The 16,221-nt window shown below is 46.3% G+C and overlaps 1 protein-coding gene across 7 annotated transcripts in view; it reads left to right on the top strand.

The window, feature by feature from the left end:
- Window positions 1-8,247: 8,247 nt before the first annotated feature.
- The window catches only part of STARD13 (StAR related lipid transfer domain containing 13), a 445,413-nt gene continuing 437,439 nt past the window's right edge, over window positions 8,248-16,221 (top strand). For 3 of the 7 annotated variants that reach the window (XM_065594244.1, XM_065594285.1, XM_065594289.1), the window contains exon 1: window positions 8,250-8,395. The gene's annotated coding sequence lies outside the window, so the exon portion shown is untranslated. Of the gene's footprint in view, window positions 8,396-9,363; window positions 9,383-16,221 lie in introns of those variants that run through there. The other 4 variants (XM_065594272.1, XM_065594279.1, XM_065594250.1 and 1 more) reach the window with 4 other exon arrangements.

Genomic DNA, 16,221 nt, shown 5'->3' on the forward strand with positions numbered 1-16,221 from the left:
GATAAAGTTGAGAAGTGGGAGCAACAAGGGTGATGTCGTGGTTGGAATCTGCTATAGATCACCAGACCAGGGGGATGAGGTGGATGAGGCTTTCTTCTGGCAACTAGCAGAAGTTGCTAGATCGCAGGCCCTGGTTCTCATGGGAGACTTTAATCACCCTGATATCTGCTGGGAGAGCAATACAGCGGTGCACAGGCAATCCAGGAAATTTTTGGAAAGTGTAGGGGACAATTTCCTGGTGCAAGTGCTGGAGGAACCAACTAGGGGCAAAGCTTTTCTTGACCTGCTGCTCACAAACAGGGAAGAACTAGTAGGGGAAGCAAAAGTGGATGGGAACCTGGGAGGCAGTGACCATGAAATGGTCGAGTTCAGGATCCTGACACAAGGAAGAAAGGAGAGCAGCAGAATACGGACCCTGGACTTCAGAAAAGCAGACTTTGACTCCCTCAGGGAACAGATGGGCAGGATCCCCTGGGAGAATAACATGAAGGGCAAAGGGGTCCAGGAGAGCTGGTTGTATTTTAAAGAATCCTTATTGAGGTTGCAGGAACAAACCATCCCGATGTGTAGAAAGAATAGTAAATATGGCAGGCGACCAGCTTGGCTACACAGTGAAATCCTTGCTGATCTTAAACGCAAAAAAGAAGCTTACAAGAAGTGGAAGATTGGACAAATGACCAGGGAGGAGTATAAAAATATTGCTCAGGCTTGCAGGAGTGAAATCAGGAAGGCCAAATCACACTTGGAGTTGCAGCTAGCAAGAGATGTTAAGAGTAACAAGAAGGGTTTCTTCAGGTATGTTGGCAACAAGAAAAAAATCAAGGAAAGTGTGGGCCCCTTACTGAATAAGGGAGGCAACCTAGTGACCGAGGATGTGGAAAAAGCTAATGTACTCAATGATTTTTTTGCCTCTGTCTTCACGCACAAGGTCAGCTCCCAGATTGCTGCACTGGGCAGTACAGCATGGGGAGAAGGTGACCAACCCTCTGTGGAGAAAGAAGTGGTTCGGGACTATTTAGAAAAACTGGACGTGCACAAGTCCATGGGGCCGGTGCGCTGCATCCGAGGGTGCTAAAGGAGTTGGCGGGTGAGATTGCAGAGCCATTAGCCATTATTTTTGAAAACTCATGGCGATCGGGGGAGGTCCCAGATGACTGGAAAAAGGCTAATGTAGTGCCCATCTTTAAAAAAGGGAAGAAGGAGGATCCGGGGAACTACAGGCCAGTCAGCCTCACCTCAGTCCCTGGAAAAATCATGGAGCAGGTCCTCAAGGAATCAATTATGAAACATTTAGAGGAGAGGAAAGTGATCAGGAACAGTCAGCATGGATTCACGAAGGGGAAGTCGTGCCTGACTAACTTAATTGCCTTCTATGATGAGATAACTGGCTCTGTGGATGAGGGGAAAGCAGTGGATGTGTTATTCCTTGACTTTAGCAAAGCTTTTGATACGGTCTCCCACAGTATTCTTGCCGCCAAGTTAAAGAAGTATGGGCTGGATGAATGGACTGTAAGGTGGATAGAAAGCTGGCTAGATCGTCGGGCTCAACGGGTAGTGATCAATGGCTCCATGTCTAGTTGGCAGCCGGTTTCAAGCGGAGTGCCCCAAGGGTCGGTCCTGGGGCCGGTTTTGTTTAATATCTTTATTAATGATCTGGAGAATGGTGTGGACTGCACTCTCAGCAAGTTTGCAGATGACACTAAACTAGGAGGCGTGGTAGATACACTAGAGGGTAGGGATCGGATACAGAGGGACCTAGACAAATTAGAGGATTGGGCCGAAAAAAACCTGATGAGGTTCAACAAGGAAAAGTGCAGAGTCCTGCACTTAGGACGGAAGAATCCCATGCACTGCTACAGACTAGGGACCGAATGGCTAGGTAGCAGTTCTGCAGAAAAGGACCTAGGGGTCACAGTGGATGAGAAGCTGGATATGAGTCAACAGTGTGCTCTTGTTGCCAAGAAGGCTAACGGCATTTTGGGCTGTATAAGTAGGGGCATTGCCAGCAGATCGAGGAACGTGATCGTTCCCCTTTATTCGACATTGGTGAGGCCTCATCTGGAATACTGTGTCCAGTTTTGGGCCCCACACTACAAGAAGGATGTAGAAAAATTGGAAAGAGTCCAGCGGAGGGCAACAAAAATGATTAGGGGTCTGGAGCACATGACTTATGAGGAGAGGCTGAGGGAATTGGGACTGTTTAGTCTCCAGAAGAGAAGAACAAGGGGGGATTTGATAGCAGCCTTCAACTACCTGAAGGGGGGTTCCAAAGAGGATGGAGCTCGGCTGTTCTCAGTGGTGGCAGACAACAGAACAAGGAGCAATGGTCTCAAGTTGCAGTGGGGGAGGTCCAGGTTGGATATCAGGAAAAACTATTTCACTAGGAGGGTGGTGAAACACTGAAATGCGTTACCTAGGGAGGTGGTGGAGTCTCCTTCCTTGGAGGTTTTTAAGGCCCGGCTTGACAAAGCCCTGGCTGGGATGATTTAGCTGGGAATTGGTCCTGCTTTGAGCAGGGGGTTGGACTAGATGACCTCTTGAGGTCCCTTCCAACTCTGATATTCTATGATTCTATGATTCTATGGGAGATGTAGTCCACCCAGGAAACCTCCCATAAAGCAATGTGCTTATATAGGAAAAATGCAGTTTAATATTGAACTGACCCAGTCAGAACATTTTGTTTCAGGTCAATTCAATAAAGTGAAATGGCTGAAACAAAATGTTTTGACACTTCCAAATTGAAATTTTGTAGTATTTCCATCAACGAAAGACTTCAACTTTTCAGTCCTGATTGGGGATGAAAACAAATGTTGAAATGTTGGAATTTCCCATGGGACAGAAATTCAGAATTTTACTCACCTAGGGTTACCATATTTTGTGCCTCCAAATGGAGGACACTCCACGGCCCCTGGCCCCGCCCCCAGCCCCGCCCACACCCCCACCCAACCCCGCCCCCTCCCCAAAGTCTCCGCCCCCTCCTCTGCTTCCCGCAAATCAATTCGCGGGAAGCCTGAAGCAGGTAAGGGGGGTGTGGGGGGAGGAGGCGCGGCCCAGGCTGGCCCCCCGGCGTTTCCAGCCTGGGTCGGCTCGGGCCCTGGGGTGCCGGCCCCCGCCGACCACCCCTGGCCCGCCCAGCACTGCCGGCCCCCGGCGGCCCGGCGCACCCCCCGGCTCCCGGCCCCGGCTCCCCGCCGGCCCAGCTGACCGGCTCCCCGCGGGCCCGGCTCCCCGCGGGCCCGGTTCCCCGCGGGCCCGACTGACCCGGCTCCCCGCCGGCCCGGCTCCCCGCGGGCCCGGCTGACCCGGCTCCCCGCCGGCCCGGCTGACCGGCTCCCCGCGGGCCCGGCTGACCCGGCTCCCCGCCGGCCCGGCTCCCCGCGGGCCCGGCTGACCCGGCTCCCCGCCGGCCCGGCTCCCCGCGGGCCCGGCTGACCCGGCTCCCCGCCGGCCCGGCTCCCCGCGGGCCCGGCTGACCCGGCTCCCCGCGGGCCCGGCTCCCCGCGGGCCCGGCTAACCCGGCTCCCCGCCGGCCCGGCTGACCCGGCTCCCCGCCGGCCCGGCTCCCCGCCGGCCCGGCTGACCCGGCTCCCCGCCGGCCCGGCTCCCCCGGCTCCCCCGTCTCCCCGCCGGCCCGGCTCCCCCGGCTCCGTGCGGGCCCGGCTGACCTCCCGATTTTCCCAGACATGCCCTGCTTTTGGGGATTTCCCCCCGGACGGGGATTTGAGCCCCCAAAAGCCGGACATGTCCGGGAAAATCCGGACGTATGGTAACCCTAACTCACCTCTACCCTTTAGGAATTATATGGAATTATATGTTTCAATACTCATTTATGTTATAAGATCTACTTGTTTTGAGACCATGCAAGTAATTTTAGTCCAGAAATGATTTTGGCACACATGCTTTTGATTCAGTTAACAGGTGGCATATGGTATTTATGAGCACAGTTGTTAAATGCTTTATAATGTGAGTCACAAACTGATAGCTGGCTGTTGAAAGAAACTGAAAGACACTATCATGTTTAAAATGTTGCTGAACTGAAGGAAGGACATTGTTCAACTAACCTCATATTTTCTGTTTTATGTAACTGACTACAGCCAGCAATCCTCTCTAAAAATATTTAATGTCCAACAGAATACTAATCGTGGGACCACATCCTGCTCACTTTAATCGCTCACTCCAGTAGTCTCTCAGAAAGTATTGTTGTGTGTGACGTCAACTGCATTTGGTCCTTAGTTCCTGAAAGAAATTATAGCTTTATAATTGAGTTTACTTGCAGAACAAAAAACAAACACAGTCCCTGTGTAACTGCTAGAATTAAGTTTCTTTTCTAGGCTGAGTTTGGTGCAATTCCTAGTTAATAACTGCAAATATCTGGGGGGGAAATGCAACATAACACTTGTGTGTAATGTTGGCAGTGGTGTATAAAGTGGTAACTAGAAATCAAATCACTTAAATGATGTTTTGGCTTCTTGGTAGTATGAATTTGGGTGAATTTTAGACAGACAGGAGAATGCTTGTCCACATTCAAAGTCTATTTAGAAAGTGTAATAGAACAAGGTGGTAACTGAAACTTGTTGGTTATTATTTTTAGCAGTTAACTATGTTTTTGAGAAGATTTATTATGATGTTTTTTAGAGGGAGTACTGTATATGTCTTTCATAGTTATATTCACTTTCTTTAAGAATTGGAGGAACCATTGAAAGTATGCATCACACACCTTATGAAACCATTGAAAGTATGCATCACACACCTTATGAAATCATAGGGATTATAAATCATTCCTACTTTAATGGAGTCTATGAATTAATAGCCTACTGCAAAAATACCGAACAATGTGAAATGACTGCTAAGTCATCTTCGTTCATACATTTGTTCTGTAGGTTTGTTTCAACAAGTTATTGTTTAGGTTCTCTTTTGTGTTTTTAAACTGATAATGCAAGCCTAATTAAAAGCTTTCCGCTAACATTGCATCTGGCTCAATTTACTCAGGCAGCTAAAGTGACAACAGTAGAGCATTACAGGTTGTTGTAATTCATTAAAATAAAATTTGGGCCTAATATGGCCAGTATTAAACCATTGGTCACATTCACTCTAGGTTTTTGCCAGCTTCTACATAATGCTGACAAACTGTGCCCCAATGCGAATAATCCCTGATGGGGCAAGGAAGTGTAGGGTGTGAGTGTAAATTCATCCCTTCTGATTTTTGCCATGGAGGGACTAGATATAGCAGAAAACCACAAATGCAGCTGCCTCTCCTTCCCCTGGCCCTGGCCCTTTAGATGTCCCTTTGTGTCAACTCTGAAAATTTGAACTTTTTTTTACTTTAAGAGAACGTGACTGTGTGGGAAGAGACCGTGACCATGTTTACTAGCAGCAGCCCCCAGCAAACCCAGGAGGAATTAATATTCCTCTATTGCCCACAGACTCAGTCAATATTTGTTTGATTAATTTTTTTAAATTCAGCTGCCCTCTCAAGCTTACCAGGTGTGATGGGATTTCAATGGGACACTTAGAGGGTAAAGTACTATGTGGTGTAAGCAGCTAAGCCATGCCTGATTGCAAAGGTTGGGGAAAGACAAATAATGGAGACAACACTGGAAGTGTTGCCACATGCATTCTATTTACTCAGAAGCCATTTTATTTTATCGGTAAAAGGCCAGAGGACAAAGTACTGGAGAGCTAGAGGCAGAACAACATTATTGAATGTACTGCACTGCTCAACCTGAGTAATGACATTGGAATTTGGTGCTAAATTACTTAGTATTTATTTGTATTTCAGTACAAGGAGGTCAGAAGCCTTGCTGTGCTAGGAGCTATACAAACATATATAGAGAGACATGGTCCCCACCCTGAAAAGCTTAGATTCTCAAACTTTGACTGAGCAAACATTTATGCACGTTTAACTTTACTTGTGTGAGTAGTCTCTCTGAAGTCAATGGATTTCTCATGGGGCTAAAGTTGTGCATGTGTAGGTATTTTGGGATTGATATTAGACAACTAATGACTGGAACAATCTTGAAGGAAACAGTAGTAAGTTGACAGTTACATAGGTTGGCTGGTGCACAACTTTATCTTAAACTCTCTTTCTATTTTAATTCACCTCTGCCTTTACCTGCACCCAACTACTGCCTTTCTTAAAAAAAAAAAAAAAAAAAAAAGCTCTGCCTCATTCCATTTTTCGTAAAACCTCCCTCTGCCTATTTCCATTAAAAAAAGAAAAAGAAAAAAACAAATTGGAGCAAGTTCACAAAAGAGTAACAAAGATAAAAGAGTTGGCGGTATTGACTAATGAGGAAAGATTGACAACTAAATATGTAAAGCTTGGCTAACAGGAGATGTGGGTAAATCTACAAATATTTGCAGGCTATAAACACCAAGGAAGGAGAGGAATTTAGTATGATACATGAGAGCATAACTAGGTTAATGGCAGAGGGAAAGACATATGCTGAGTATTAAGAAAAACTGCCTGTTTTTTGTGGCATTAAAAAAATGCCATAAGAGGCATTATGTTAGGGAAATGGTGGCTAGGATGGGTGGAACAAATGTCCTATGGTGACCATCCTGAACTGGCAGGTAGATGAGCTGGTTAAGCCACCAGGCTTGCTTTATCTTTAACTGCTAAGATTTTGAGATGATTTTTTTGGATCAATTCTTTACTATGAGTGCTATGGGAAAGTCACTTTAGAATTACTTGTTACCGTGACTACAGCCTACTAATTGATTTGTTCCTGCATTACTAGAATTCACTAATACATTTATTAATAAATTACAATCACAATCTACTGTGAGGATAATACCATGTTCCTATATTGAATGTACAACTTTCTTGATTTAAAAGATTAGGTTTATTTAGGGGCAGTGTTCTCCTCAAGCCATGACCTTGACTTTTGGTTGCTAGGCATTCTGAGAGCCAGTCCATGACCTAGATCCTCTACATACAAGTAGGAATATCTGATCAAATAAAACCAACATAGTGGATCAGTAAAGATAACACTGAGGATGGATTAAGAATAAGGTGACTACTAAGGCTCGTAGGTCTTGTATTTTTGCTTGGATGATGTTAACATTGAGATGTGTTTAGTCTCTTTCCCTCTCAGCATGTTGACACATGTAAATAAATTTACAGATGTAAACAATGTGCAGATACTTGTTCATCACACTAAAAGTTTTACAGCCTGATTTCATATGACTAATTTATTGTACTGTATTATTATTACACTTTAAATCTACATAAGCGTGTTCATATCTTTCCAATCCCTGGATATGTGGGAAGGCTTGGCAAGCAGCTAGTCTGAAACTTGCGAATGTCTGTCACTATATACATTTTTGCAAGTTATTTGAGAAACAGTTGATCTAAATATTGTCAGAGTAAACAGATGCAGAAACAAACATTACCCTTTACTAATGAACATAGAGTAAAGTTCTCTGTGGAGGGCATGGTCGGAGGTCTGGGGGAATTTAGCCTCTGCTGTTGCAGTTAGGAAGAAAAGGGGGGAGATGAAGAACCTTCTTCTGGTGGAGGGAAAACCTAAAAGGGACAGAGCATGGTGGAGAACTAACAAGGAAGGGAACAGAGGAGGAGAGCGAGAGTGAGCATACTGAGGCAGAAGAAACAAAGTAAGGCCCAAAACTCCAAGTCCATATGCACAGGAAGACCTCCATTTAGTTCAGCAGAGCTCCATGCAGAACAGGGGTCTGCCCCACCTGATTTTGCAGGATCAGGGCATAAAATTAAGGACAGAAAATATAAACAGGAAAAAAAACAAAAAATCTAAAGAAAAATACTGAAAAGGAAGATACAATGCAGCAGAAAGAAGGTGAAAAAGATAAATCTTTAAAGATTTCATTAAAAATGTATGAAAAAGGACAGAAATGAAGCAAAGCCCCAGGAGCCATGGTGTGGCTTTACAAAAACTTACTTTATTGAAAGTAATTATAGTGATTTAGTTTATGAAAAGAAGCACTATTTTGCTTCCACTGTTAAAGACGGCATAACCCTTCAGCTTTCCCCTGTAGGCCTGTCTTGACATGAGTAATGAAACATGGGGGAGGCCTTATTTTTGTCACTCTCTGCTCTTGTATGGCTAGGATGATGAGCCGTGTGCTGTGGTTACATGGGGCACCCACGGTGAAGTGCTTTGTGACACTAACACCAAGGTTAATTTGGCACCTCAGTCACAAAGAGCATATGCTGATTGTGACAGGCTCTCAGGGAGACAGCTTCCCACATGTGCTGCCCCGATCTTCCCATTGGTGTGTTCAGCAAGAAGGGGCTGGCCCCTTGCAAGTCATCTTGTGTGCCTCTGACAGATTATATTTTTAAGCAAGAAAACAAAACCAGGATGTCTTATGGGCTGCTTTATCTTTAAGGACAGCTTGGAGCTGCAACTGCAAGGTAAGAAGTCTCATGCCTGAACTTTAAAACTGGGAGTGTAATTAGCATGTCAGCCTTTAAACACTTTGTTGTTTAATGTGCAACTTTACATGACGTGTATATGATAACTTGTCTGTATAATAACATTTCCCTGACAAACTACTGTGATTCTTCACCTGATAACAGTTCTTGCTTTGAAAAACTCCACAAAAGGTTAGCTGTGTTTGTTGTGATAATAAATGTGTAGTAGGAAGAAGGGGTTTCTTTCAGTGAATGTAACCAGTCTAGATTGAAATGGCTTCGATTATCTATGCCATTTGAAAATGGGTTTATGTGCTGAGAGGGGGAATCCCATGGGAGTTGTCAGCAAATGTCAGACTGGTCTGTGTGTGTCTTTGTCATGAGTGTCATTTGGTGCTTGCTTGTGTGTGAAGAGGGATTAGTTTAAATCCTGCTGTCACAATTGTGTGGCACTGCATTCACTTAGATGAAAAATCTGTTGGTATCAGGTGTTGGCAAGCTGGCCAATTAATAATGATTGTGGCAAATTAGGTTGAGAGATTATAGCTCATTATGATGTAGATTTACAGATTCACATTTTTGTGACAAAATGATACAGGATGTTTACTAATGTGTGAGAGAATTATCCATGGCAGTTAAAAACAAATTACTGCCCCCCCCCCCAAAATCCCTTTCTATTTATGTTTTTAAATAAATAGGAACTGTTAAACGTTTTTCCTCCGTAGAGCTTTTGGGACTGATCACCAGTTCTGCAGGATACAGGATCTGCAGGACTGGGCAAAAATTCTGAGTTCAAACTTGAGGAGTGTCAGTTTCCTACTAGAGAATAACCTGCACAGGGGGCAATTTAGTCCTAAAATGTTACTTTATACTTACTCTTATGTAGTTAAAGCTAATATGTTGGGTTTTTTTTGTGTGGTTTACTAGGTCCTTGATAAAAGCTGAAAGTTATACTATTAAACAAGGCTGTTTTCAAATTTTCCTCAAGTAAGTTGCTTTTCCAACTTCACCCTTCCCTTTTGCCCCTTGACATGTGCATTACACCAGTTTAGACTCTCTTAAATTCCAGCATATTTAGCAATCCAAAATCAGAAGAGACACATACATGGGAATAAGGAGCATCTTATTGAAAAGTGGGTGTGAGTCTAAGTGATTCTGAATCTAAGCCAGTGTAAGTGCCAAGCTAAGATGGCTAGATAAAGGCCTTAGAATCTACTTTAACTCATCTTTGACTTTGGCCCGAAGTGTTTCCCTCCCATTTATTCTCCACCTTCCGCTGACCACTACAGCATGAACATTTAAACTTTGGTCAAAAGGGGAAAAAAATAGTGGTTTTCCATTAAGCTGAAGTTGGTATTTATGTGAAGACATTCCAGCAGGAGGTGCTGAAGAACAATAAAAGCAACACATATTTTCCAAACAGAGAAATACCTCAGTGCAATGTGCTGCTGTTCTGACATCAAGAGGCACTTTTATTGGAAGAAGTTTCTTATTCTAAAATCCACAAGAACAAACATCTACTTAGGGGTAAATATTTAGAATTGTTTTAACCCTGTGTATCACACAAACCACACTACATTTTAATAATGTTAAAATCAAATGTCTTTTCAGCCATTTTCTTTACCTTTTCTCCACTAGTAAATTAATGTAAACAGATGTATAAATAATAGAATATATGTTGATATGCTTTAAGTTATATAGCTTTTAAATGTTAATAAACAAATCCCCAAATTGAAGGGCTTCTATAAGCCTTATGTTACAGAGTGTTTCCTCTTTATATGAGTGCTCAGTTGGGTTCTTTTATTCAATGAATTTGACAGTGTTTTCTCTGTTGGCTATTGCTATATACAAACAGTGAACCAGATTCTTGGTTACACAAATATAAATAAACAAGAACTCCTCTGAAGTCAGTGGAATTACCCTGGATTTGTTTCAGTGTAACCAGGGCCAGTGCAACCTATTACGCAACCTAAGCAGTCACCTAGGGCACTAGCATTTGAGGGGCGGCATTTTCTTCGGCGGCGACCACAGGGGCCGGATCTTCGGCCGCCCTGGTCGCCGCCGGCATTTAGGCAGAGGGAGCTGGGGCAGAGGGGCGCGGGGAGGGCAACCTGCAGCAAGTAGGGGGGGGCGGGGGCGTCACGCAGGGGAACTCCTCACCCCAGCTCATCTCTGCTCCGCCTCCTCCCCTGAGCACGCCGCCCTGCTCTGCTTCTCTCCCTCCAGGTTTGTGGCGCCAAACAGCTGATTGGCGCCGGAAGCCTGGGAGGTGGGAGAAGTGGAGCAGCGACAGCATGCTCGGGGAGGAGGTGGAGCAGAGGTGAGCTGGGGTGGGGAGCTGCCGCACAGCTCCCTGGGTGGGGGGGAGCTGCCACGGGGGGCGGCACCTCAGGGCGGAGGTGGGTGGGGAGCTGCCGTGGGGGGGGGTGCCTCAGGGTGGAGGGGTTGGTGGGGAGCTGCTGCAGGGCTGGGGGAGGGGGCGGAGCAGAGGTGAGCTGGGATGGGGAGCTGCCGCACGGCTCCCCGGGCGGGGAGCTGCCATGGGGGAGGCGCCTCAGGGCGGAGGGTGGGAGGGAGCTGCCGCAGGGCTCGGGGAGGGGGTGGAGCAGAGGTGAGCTGGGGTGGGGAGCTGCCGCACGGCTCCCCGGGCCGGGGGGGGGTGTGGGGAGCTGCCGCGGGGGGTGTGCCTCAGGGCGGGGAGCATAAGATAGTGTTCTCTCAATTCTTTTCCTGGGAATTTCATTTATTGTTAACAGCACTCTGCAAAATCATATTTAATTATGGTTTTACACCATGTCCATCACCATGGTATGTGTACCTCACAAATTATAAAATGTGCACATGGTTATATTTCTTTCTCTCTTCCAGTTTGCAGGGACTGACTTTGGGAGGGGTTTTTTTCTCTTTATTTTGTTGGTGATATTATTGTAAGAAAGCTAGAGAGTGAATTCTGGGTTTTTCTCTGTAAGTGCTGAGGTTCATGATTTCCTAGCGCCTTCTGGAAACAATTTCCAATTTCATGGTCCAATCACAAGGAAATCTCTGTTACCTGCCCACAGAAGTCTCATTCTTGAAGGTGATAATTGCGTTGTTTCAGTGGCCATCCACACTACAAGATAATCATGTGAGATATTTGTGCTAGAAAATCCTAACATGATTATTTTGCAGCATCCTAACTGTGACTTTGACTTCTCAGCTTTCTGTGCAGTATGATATCCCAAAGTGCATTGCTCCACAATTTTCAGGGACAGTCTATGTGCATATCTGGGCACGCAATCCATCCCGTAGGGATATGCTGACTATGTTTCAGGTGAGGGAGGGAAGTTTATTTTTTCTATTGCTGGTCATAGAAACAGGGGCGGCTCTATGTATTTTGCCGCCCCAAGCACGGCAGGCAGGCTGCCCTCGGCGGCATGCCTGCGGGAGGTCCGCCGGTCCCACGGCTTCGGTGTACCCACTGCCAAATTGCCGCAGAAGCCATGGGACAGGCGGACCTCCCACAGGCATGCCACCGAAGGCAGCCTGAGGCTGCCCCCCCGCGGCTTGCTGCCCCAGGCACGCGCTTGGCGCGCTGGTGGCTGGAGCCGCCCCTGCATAGAAATCACCCCTGCATCCATTTCAGCTGAAAAGATTAATTAAAAAAAAATCTTAAGTATCTTTGGAGGTCTTGGGCCCTAAACCAAAGACAGCTCAGGTGGGCACTATTCTTCTCCCAATTCAGCATCACCATGGGACTATGCCAGGCCCATCCACTTTCAAAAAGTGGGAGGGCATTGGCCCCCTGGCTTACCCTATTCCAGCATCAATGCCACAGACTCCCCAAATCTGGGAGCCATCAGCTGGGTCCAGCAAATTCACCATTTCCAAGAGGAGGCTAAAGAAGCCTACAAATGGTTTGCAGACTGTTGATGCCAAGAGTGTGCAGCATTTGCTGGGGGCTAGAAGGTCTGGCTCACTGCAAAACAGCTTAGGAAAAATCAGCTGTCCCAGAAGTTAAACCACCAGTTCCTTGGTCCCTTCCAAATATGCAAACAGGTCAGTCCAGTTGAGTTTAAGTTGCAACTTCCCCAGTCCCTCCACATACATCCAGTATTCCATGTGTCACTCCTCAAGCCCAACATAGAGAGTCCCTTATCAGATGGGTCTCAACCCCTCTACCAGTTGGGATTCAGGGACAAAAAGAATATATAGTGCATGCGATCCTTGACTCCTGTTTGTGGCAAGGTTGCCTCCAATACCTCACACTGGGAAGGTAACTGGGAATGATCCGGGGAGACTGCAACCCATGTTCACCCCCCTGAGCTAGTGAAAAAGTTTCACCAGCATCATCCTGATTAACTAGTCCCAGTGGCATAAGGATCTGAAGAAGCAGGTCTGGAACCTGGGGCTGGAGGTACTCTAGATCACTGCCATGCCCTTGTCACCACCAAGGCAGATAGATAAAATGCCATCTCACCAATCCTGGAAGGTCATGCCCTACAGGCAGTCCTATCAGAGTACCCAAGGTCTGCAGCCACCTGATTGGCTTGCTCCTGCTGCATAAGCCAGGAAATGAGCTGGGTGGGCTGTCTGAGAAATTGAGCAGACTTACTATTGCAATCTGCATTTAGCCCTGTTCCTGCCTCACTTCTGCCTTTGCTCCTAGCTCCCACCTTGCTGCCCCTCTGGTTCCTGTCTTTATGCCTTGCTCCTGACCATCAGCTACCATTTCTGGCTCTAAACCCCCAACTCAGACCTCTGACTTCTACTTTGGCTTAAGCCTTGGTTCTGGCATTTGGTAATTGATCACAGCTCTGATCCTCAGCTTTCATTTCCAATTCTGATGCTGGCTGTACCTCAGGCTCTGCTGTTTGGTAGATGACTTTGGTTCTGATCCTCATTTCCATTCCCTGAGCTGGATGCCTGCTCCACCACTAGACTGATGCCTGCTCTGCCCACTAGGCCATACCACCTATGTCCCAGTTCCTAACACTGATTGTGTCAATATATTGGGGAGTTATGTGCCCGTTGGAGACAGTGAGAAGTAGAGTTGCCATCTGGCTGTTCTTTGTACTGCCTTGGCAGTTGCTGGTGAATATGTGCCAGAAGCCTTTTATTTTTTTCCATTGGACAGTTAAGCACAAGTGAGCTCCCTGCTCTGGAGAGAGATATGGAAGCCCAGTAACTGGTGTTCCCCCCTCTTCCACTTTCACAGGGGGCTTCTTGAATTCCAGATGGTCAGTCAGGCTGCTGGGCAGCCTTCCTTGGAGAGTTGCATGTGTTTGCATCCACTACCCCCAGACACCCAGCATCCCTCTCCCCTTAGTCTCCTGCATCCCTCAGACACCCAGCACCCATCAACTCTCCTCATGTATTGATTACCCACAGCCCTTTACAGAGTTCTTGGCACCACCCATAACCTTGGGTCCTACACAGAACCTCTTGCACACCCCTCAGCCACACTTAACTAACAATTAGCTATAGTCTGCACCAGGACCCATTTGATTAGGAGCAGGCAGATAAGAGGTGAGCAGTGGCTGTTTTTTCTGCATCTCCAAGGTGGCAACCGAAATGAAGAGTTGGTTTTCAGTATGGTCATGATGGTGAGACGATACCAGTGCACTTTGCAGGTACTTACTAGTTCTTTTGTTTAGAGGGTGTGTCAGTGTGGTTTACAGAAGAGCCTGGCAGAACCAGTATTAACACAGGAGGATGCTCTTGTGTGAAAGTGTCCCAGTCCACATTGTTAATTTAATAACAGAACCAGCTGCTGGGGAAAGTGGAAATCTGCTGATATCCCCACCCCACCCCCTCTCCAGCCAGGCCTGCTGCTACCTGTGTATCTGTGGTGTTATGTCAAGACCAAATTGTCCATCATTCCATCAAACAGACATTTCTAGAGTCCACTATTGCCCTTTGTTACCAACCAGCAGTTTGGACAGAAGCATTGTGCCATGCCCTGGACTACCACAAACCACTGACTCCTATTTCCAAAATAATGTTCAGGTATCACTAGTTTCGAAACACCAAAAACAGAATGAAAGTGAATCAATATATTGAGAAATGATGGTGTGTGCACCCCACACAAGGCACATCAGGTTAAATTAGGTTAATTAGTCTGTTAGACTGCACCTGAGGATGAGCCAGGGCTTGAAAAGATGATTGATGGTGGAACCCAGCTGAGAGGGCACAGGAGAGGCTGGTATAAAGCCTGGAAGTTAGCAGGGGGGGAAGTAGTCTGGAGACACTCTATGGGAGAAGGAAGGTTGGGGGGGTGGGTGTGGCAGCTATGGAGTTAAGTAGTGTGCACTTATTCCATAGGAGGAGGTAGTTTAAGCTGGTAAACTGAGAGAGGGGGGAGCTAGAAGCTGTAGGAAAGCATCTAGGGAAATAGCAACAGAGTCTGGGAGAAAACAGACCACAGTTGCTAGACATAGGGTCTCTGGACTGGAATTTGGAGTACAGGATGGGCTCAGGTTCCCCTACCAGCCACAGGGGAAGTGGCACAGTCTGGGCAGTGAATGGGAAGACTGCCTGACACAGTTTGTATGGGGAGACTTTGATACTGCAGCAGGAGAGGACTATAGTGACTTGGCTGGAGGGCCAAGTGCATGAAGGGAGGAACTCTGAGGTGTAGAGAGAGAATGTGGCAGGGTGTGTGAACAAGCAGTAGAATGGGGGGCTGGACCTGGAAAAAGCTAATCCTCAGGGTGGCCAGAAGGAAGTGCTGTCTCATGCCACAGGTCTGTTCACTGAGAGAATTGGACTGCTGGTATTGGGATGTCATCATTATAGCCAGTTAGTGCTATTCAAAGCCCTAGTCTCAGTTAGGCCCAGCAGCTGAAGTAAGTTTTCATGTGCGTCTCTTGCCAATAACCGCAGATCACTTGACAATTGTCTGAACCAGGTTAAATGATAGTGTTCTAGTCCCACCTATCCCAACGTACTTAACATTTCAGGCCAATTTATTTATCTGTTATCTTGGTGGAACTCTTAGTCAAAACACTGCAAGAATGTATAATGTTTTCGTGCTGATCAATTTTTTCATCTGCCTGCCTGTCTATAGATTAACTCCTGGATACTTATCTGTGTGCCTCACATACAGCTAACTGGGTAGGCCTTCTGCTCACCCTGCTGGCTTGCCAGCCACACACAGCATGCATGTGACAAATGCTCCCTAATTACAAAATAACCACAGAGATAACTGAAGTGAGTGCCTACATGTTTGTTTATAATCTGTGTATGTCATTATGCTGGTATCTGAATTATGTGATTGGAGTGAACTAATAGTTTTCAGGTGTACCTTGAAATAAACTGTTAGAATAGGGTTTTCAACATAATCTGAAACTTAAATATGTCTGTCATAAGTGGTGTCCTGAAACAATAGCAATATGAGTCTCGCTTCAAGGATTGCAACAAAAAAAAAAACAAAACAAAAAAAAAACATAAGTTTAAGTATGTGGCTTGGCTTGACTTGCTGAGACAGCACAGTCTGTGTGCAGAAAAAACAAGGATGAGGGGGATGTTCCAGGCACTAACCTAGTGTATGGTGTTGGTAAAGTGTAAGAATCACAAGATGCATGTACAGAGCCCTCCTTGTAGACAGATGCAAGGAAGAGAGGCATGCTGCTCTCTGAAGCTGTTGGCAGTCTGTGCAAGGGCAGGAGAGAACTCACAAGAAGTTCTTGTGAACCATTTGCAGGAGGTAGTGGATGACAACAAAAAGATGCTCATGTGGCGCAACTGTTGAAGATCAACGGAGTTAAGGAGAGAAGCAAAAGAGCAGCACAGAGGGGAGGAACAGAGCCATAGCAAGGCATTTTAGCACCCAGAGCAAGCAAGCAAAT

This window comes from Chrysemys picta, chromosome 1 (genome assembly GCF_011386835.1).
Source record: "Chrysemys picta bellii isolate R12L10 chromosome 1, ASM1138683v2, whole genome shotgun sequence".
Lineage (NCBI taxonomy): Eukaryota > Metazoa > Chordata > Testudines > Emydidae > Chrysemys > Chrysemys picta.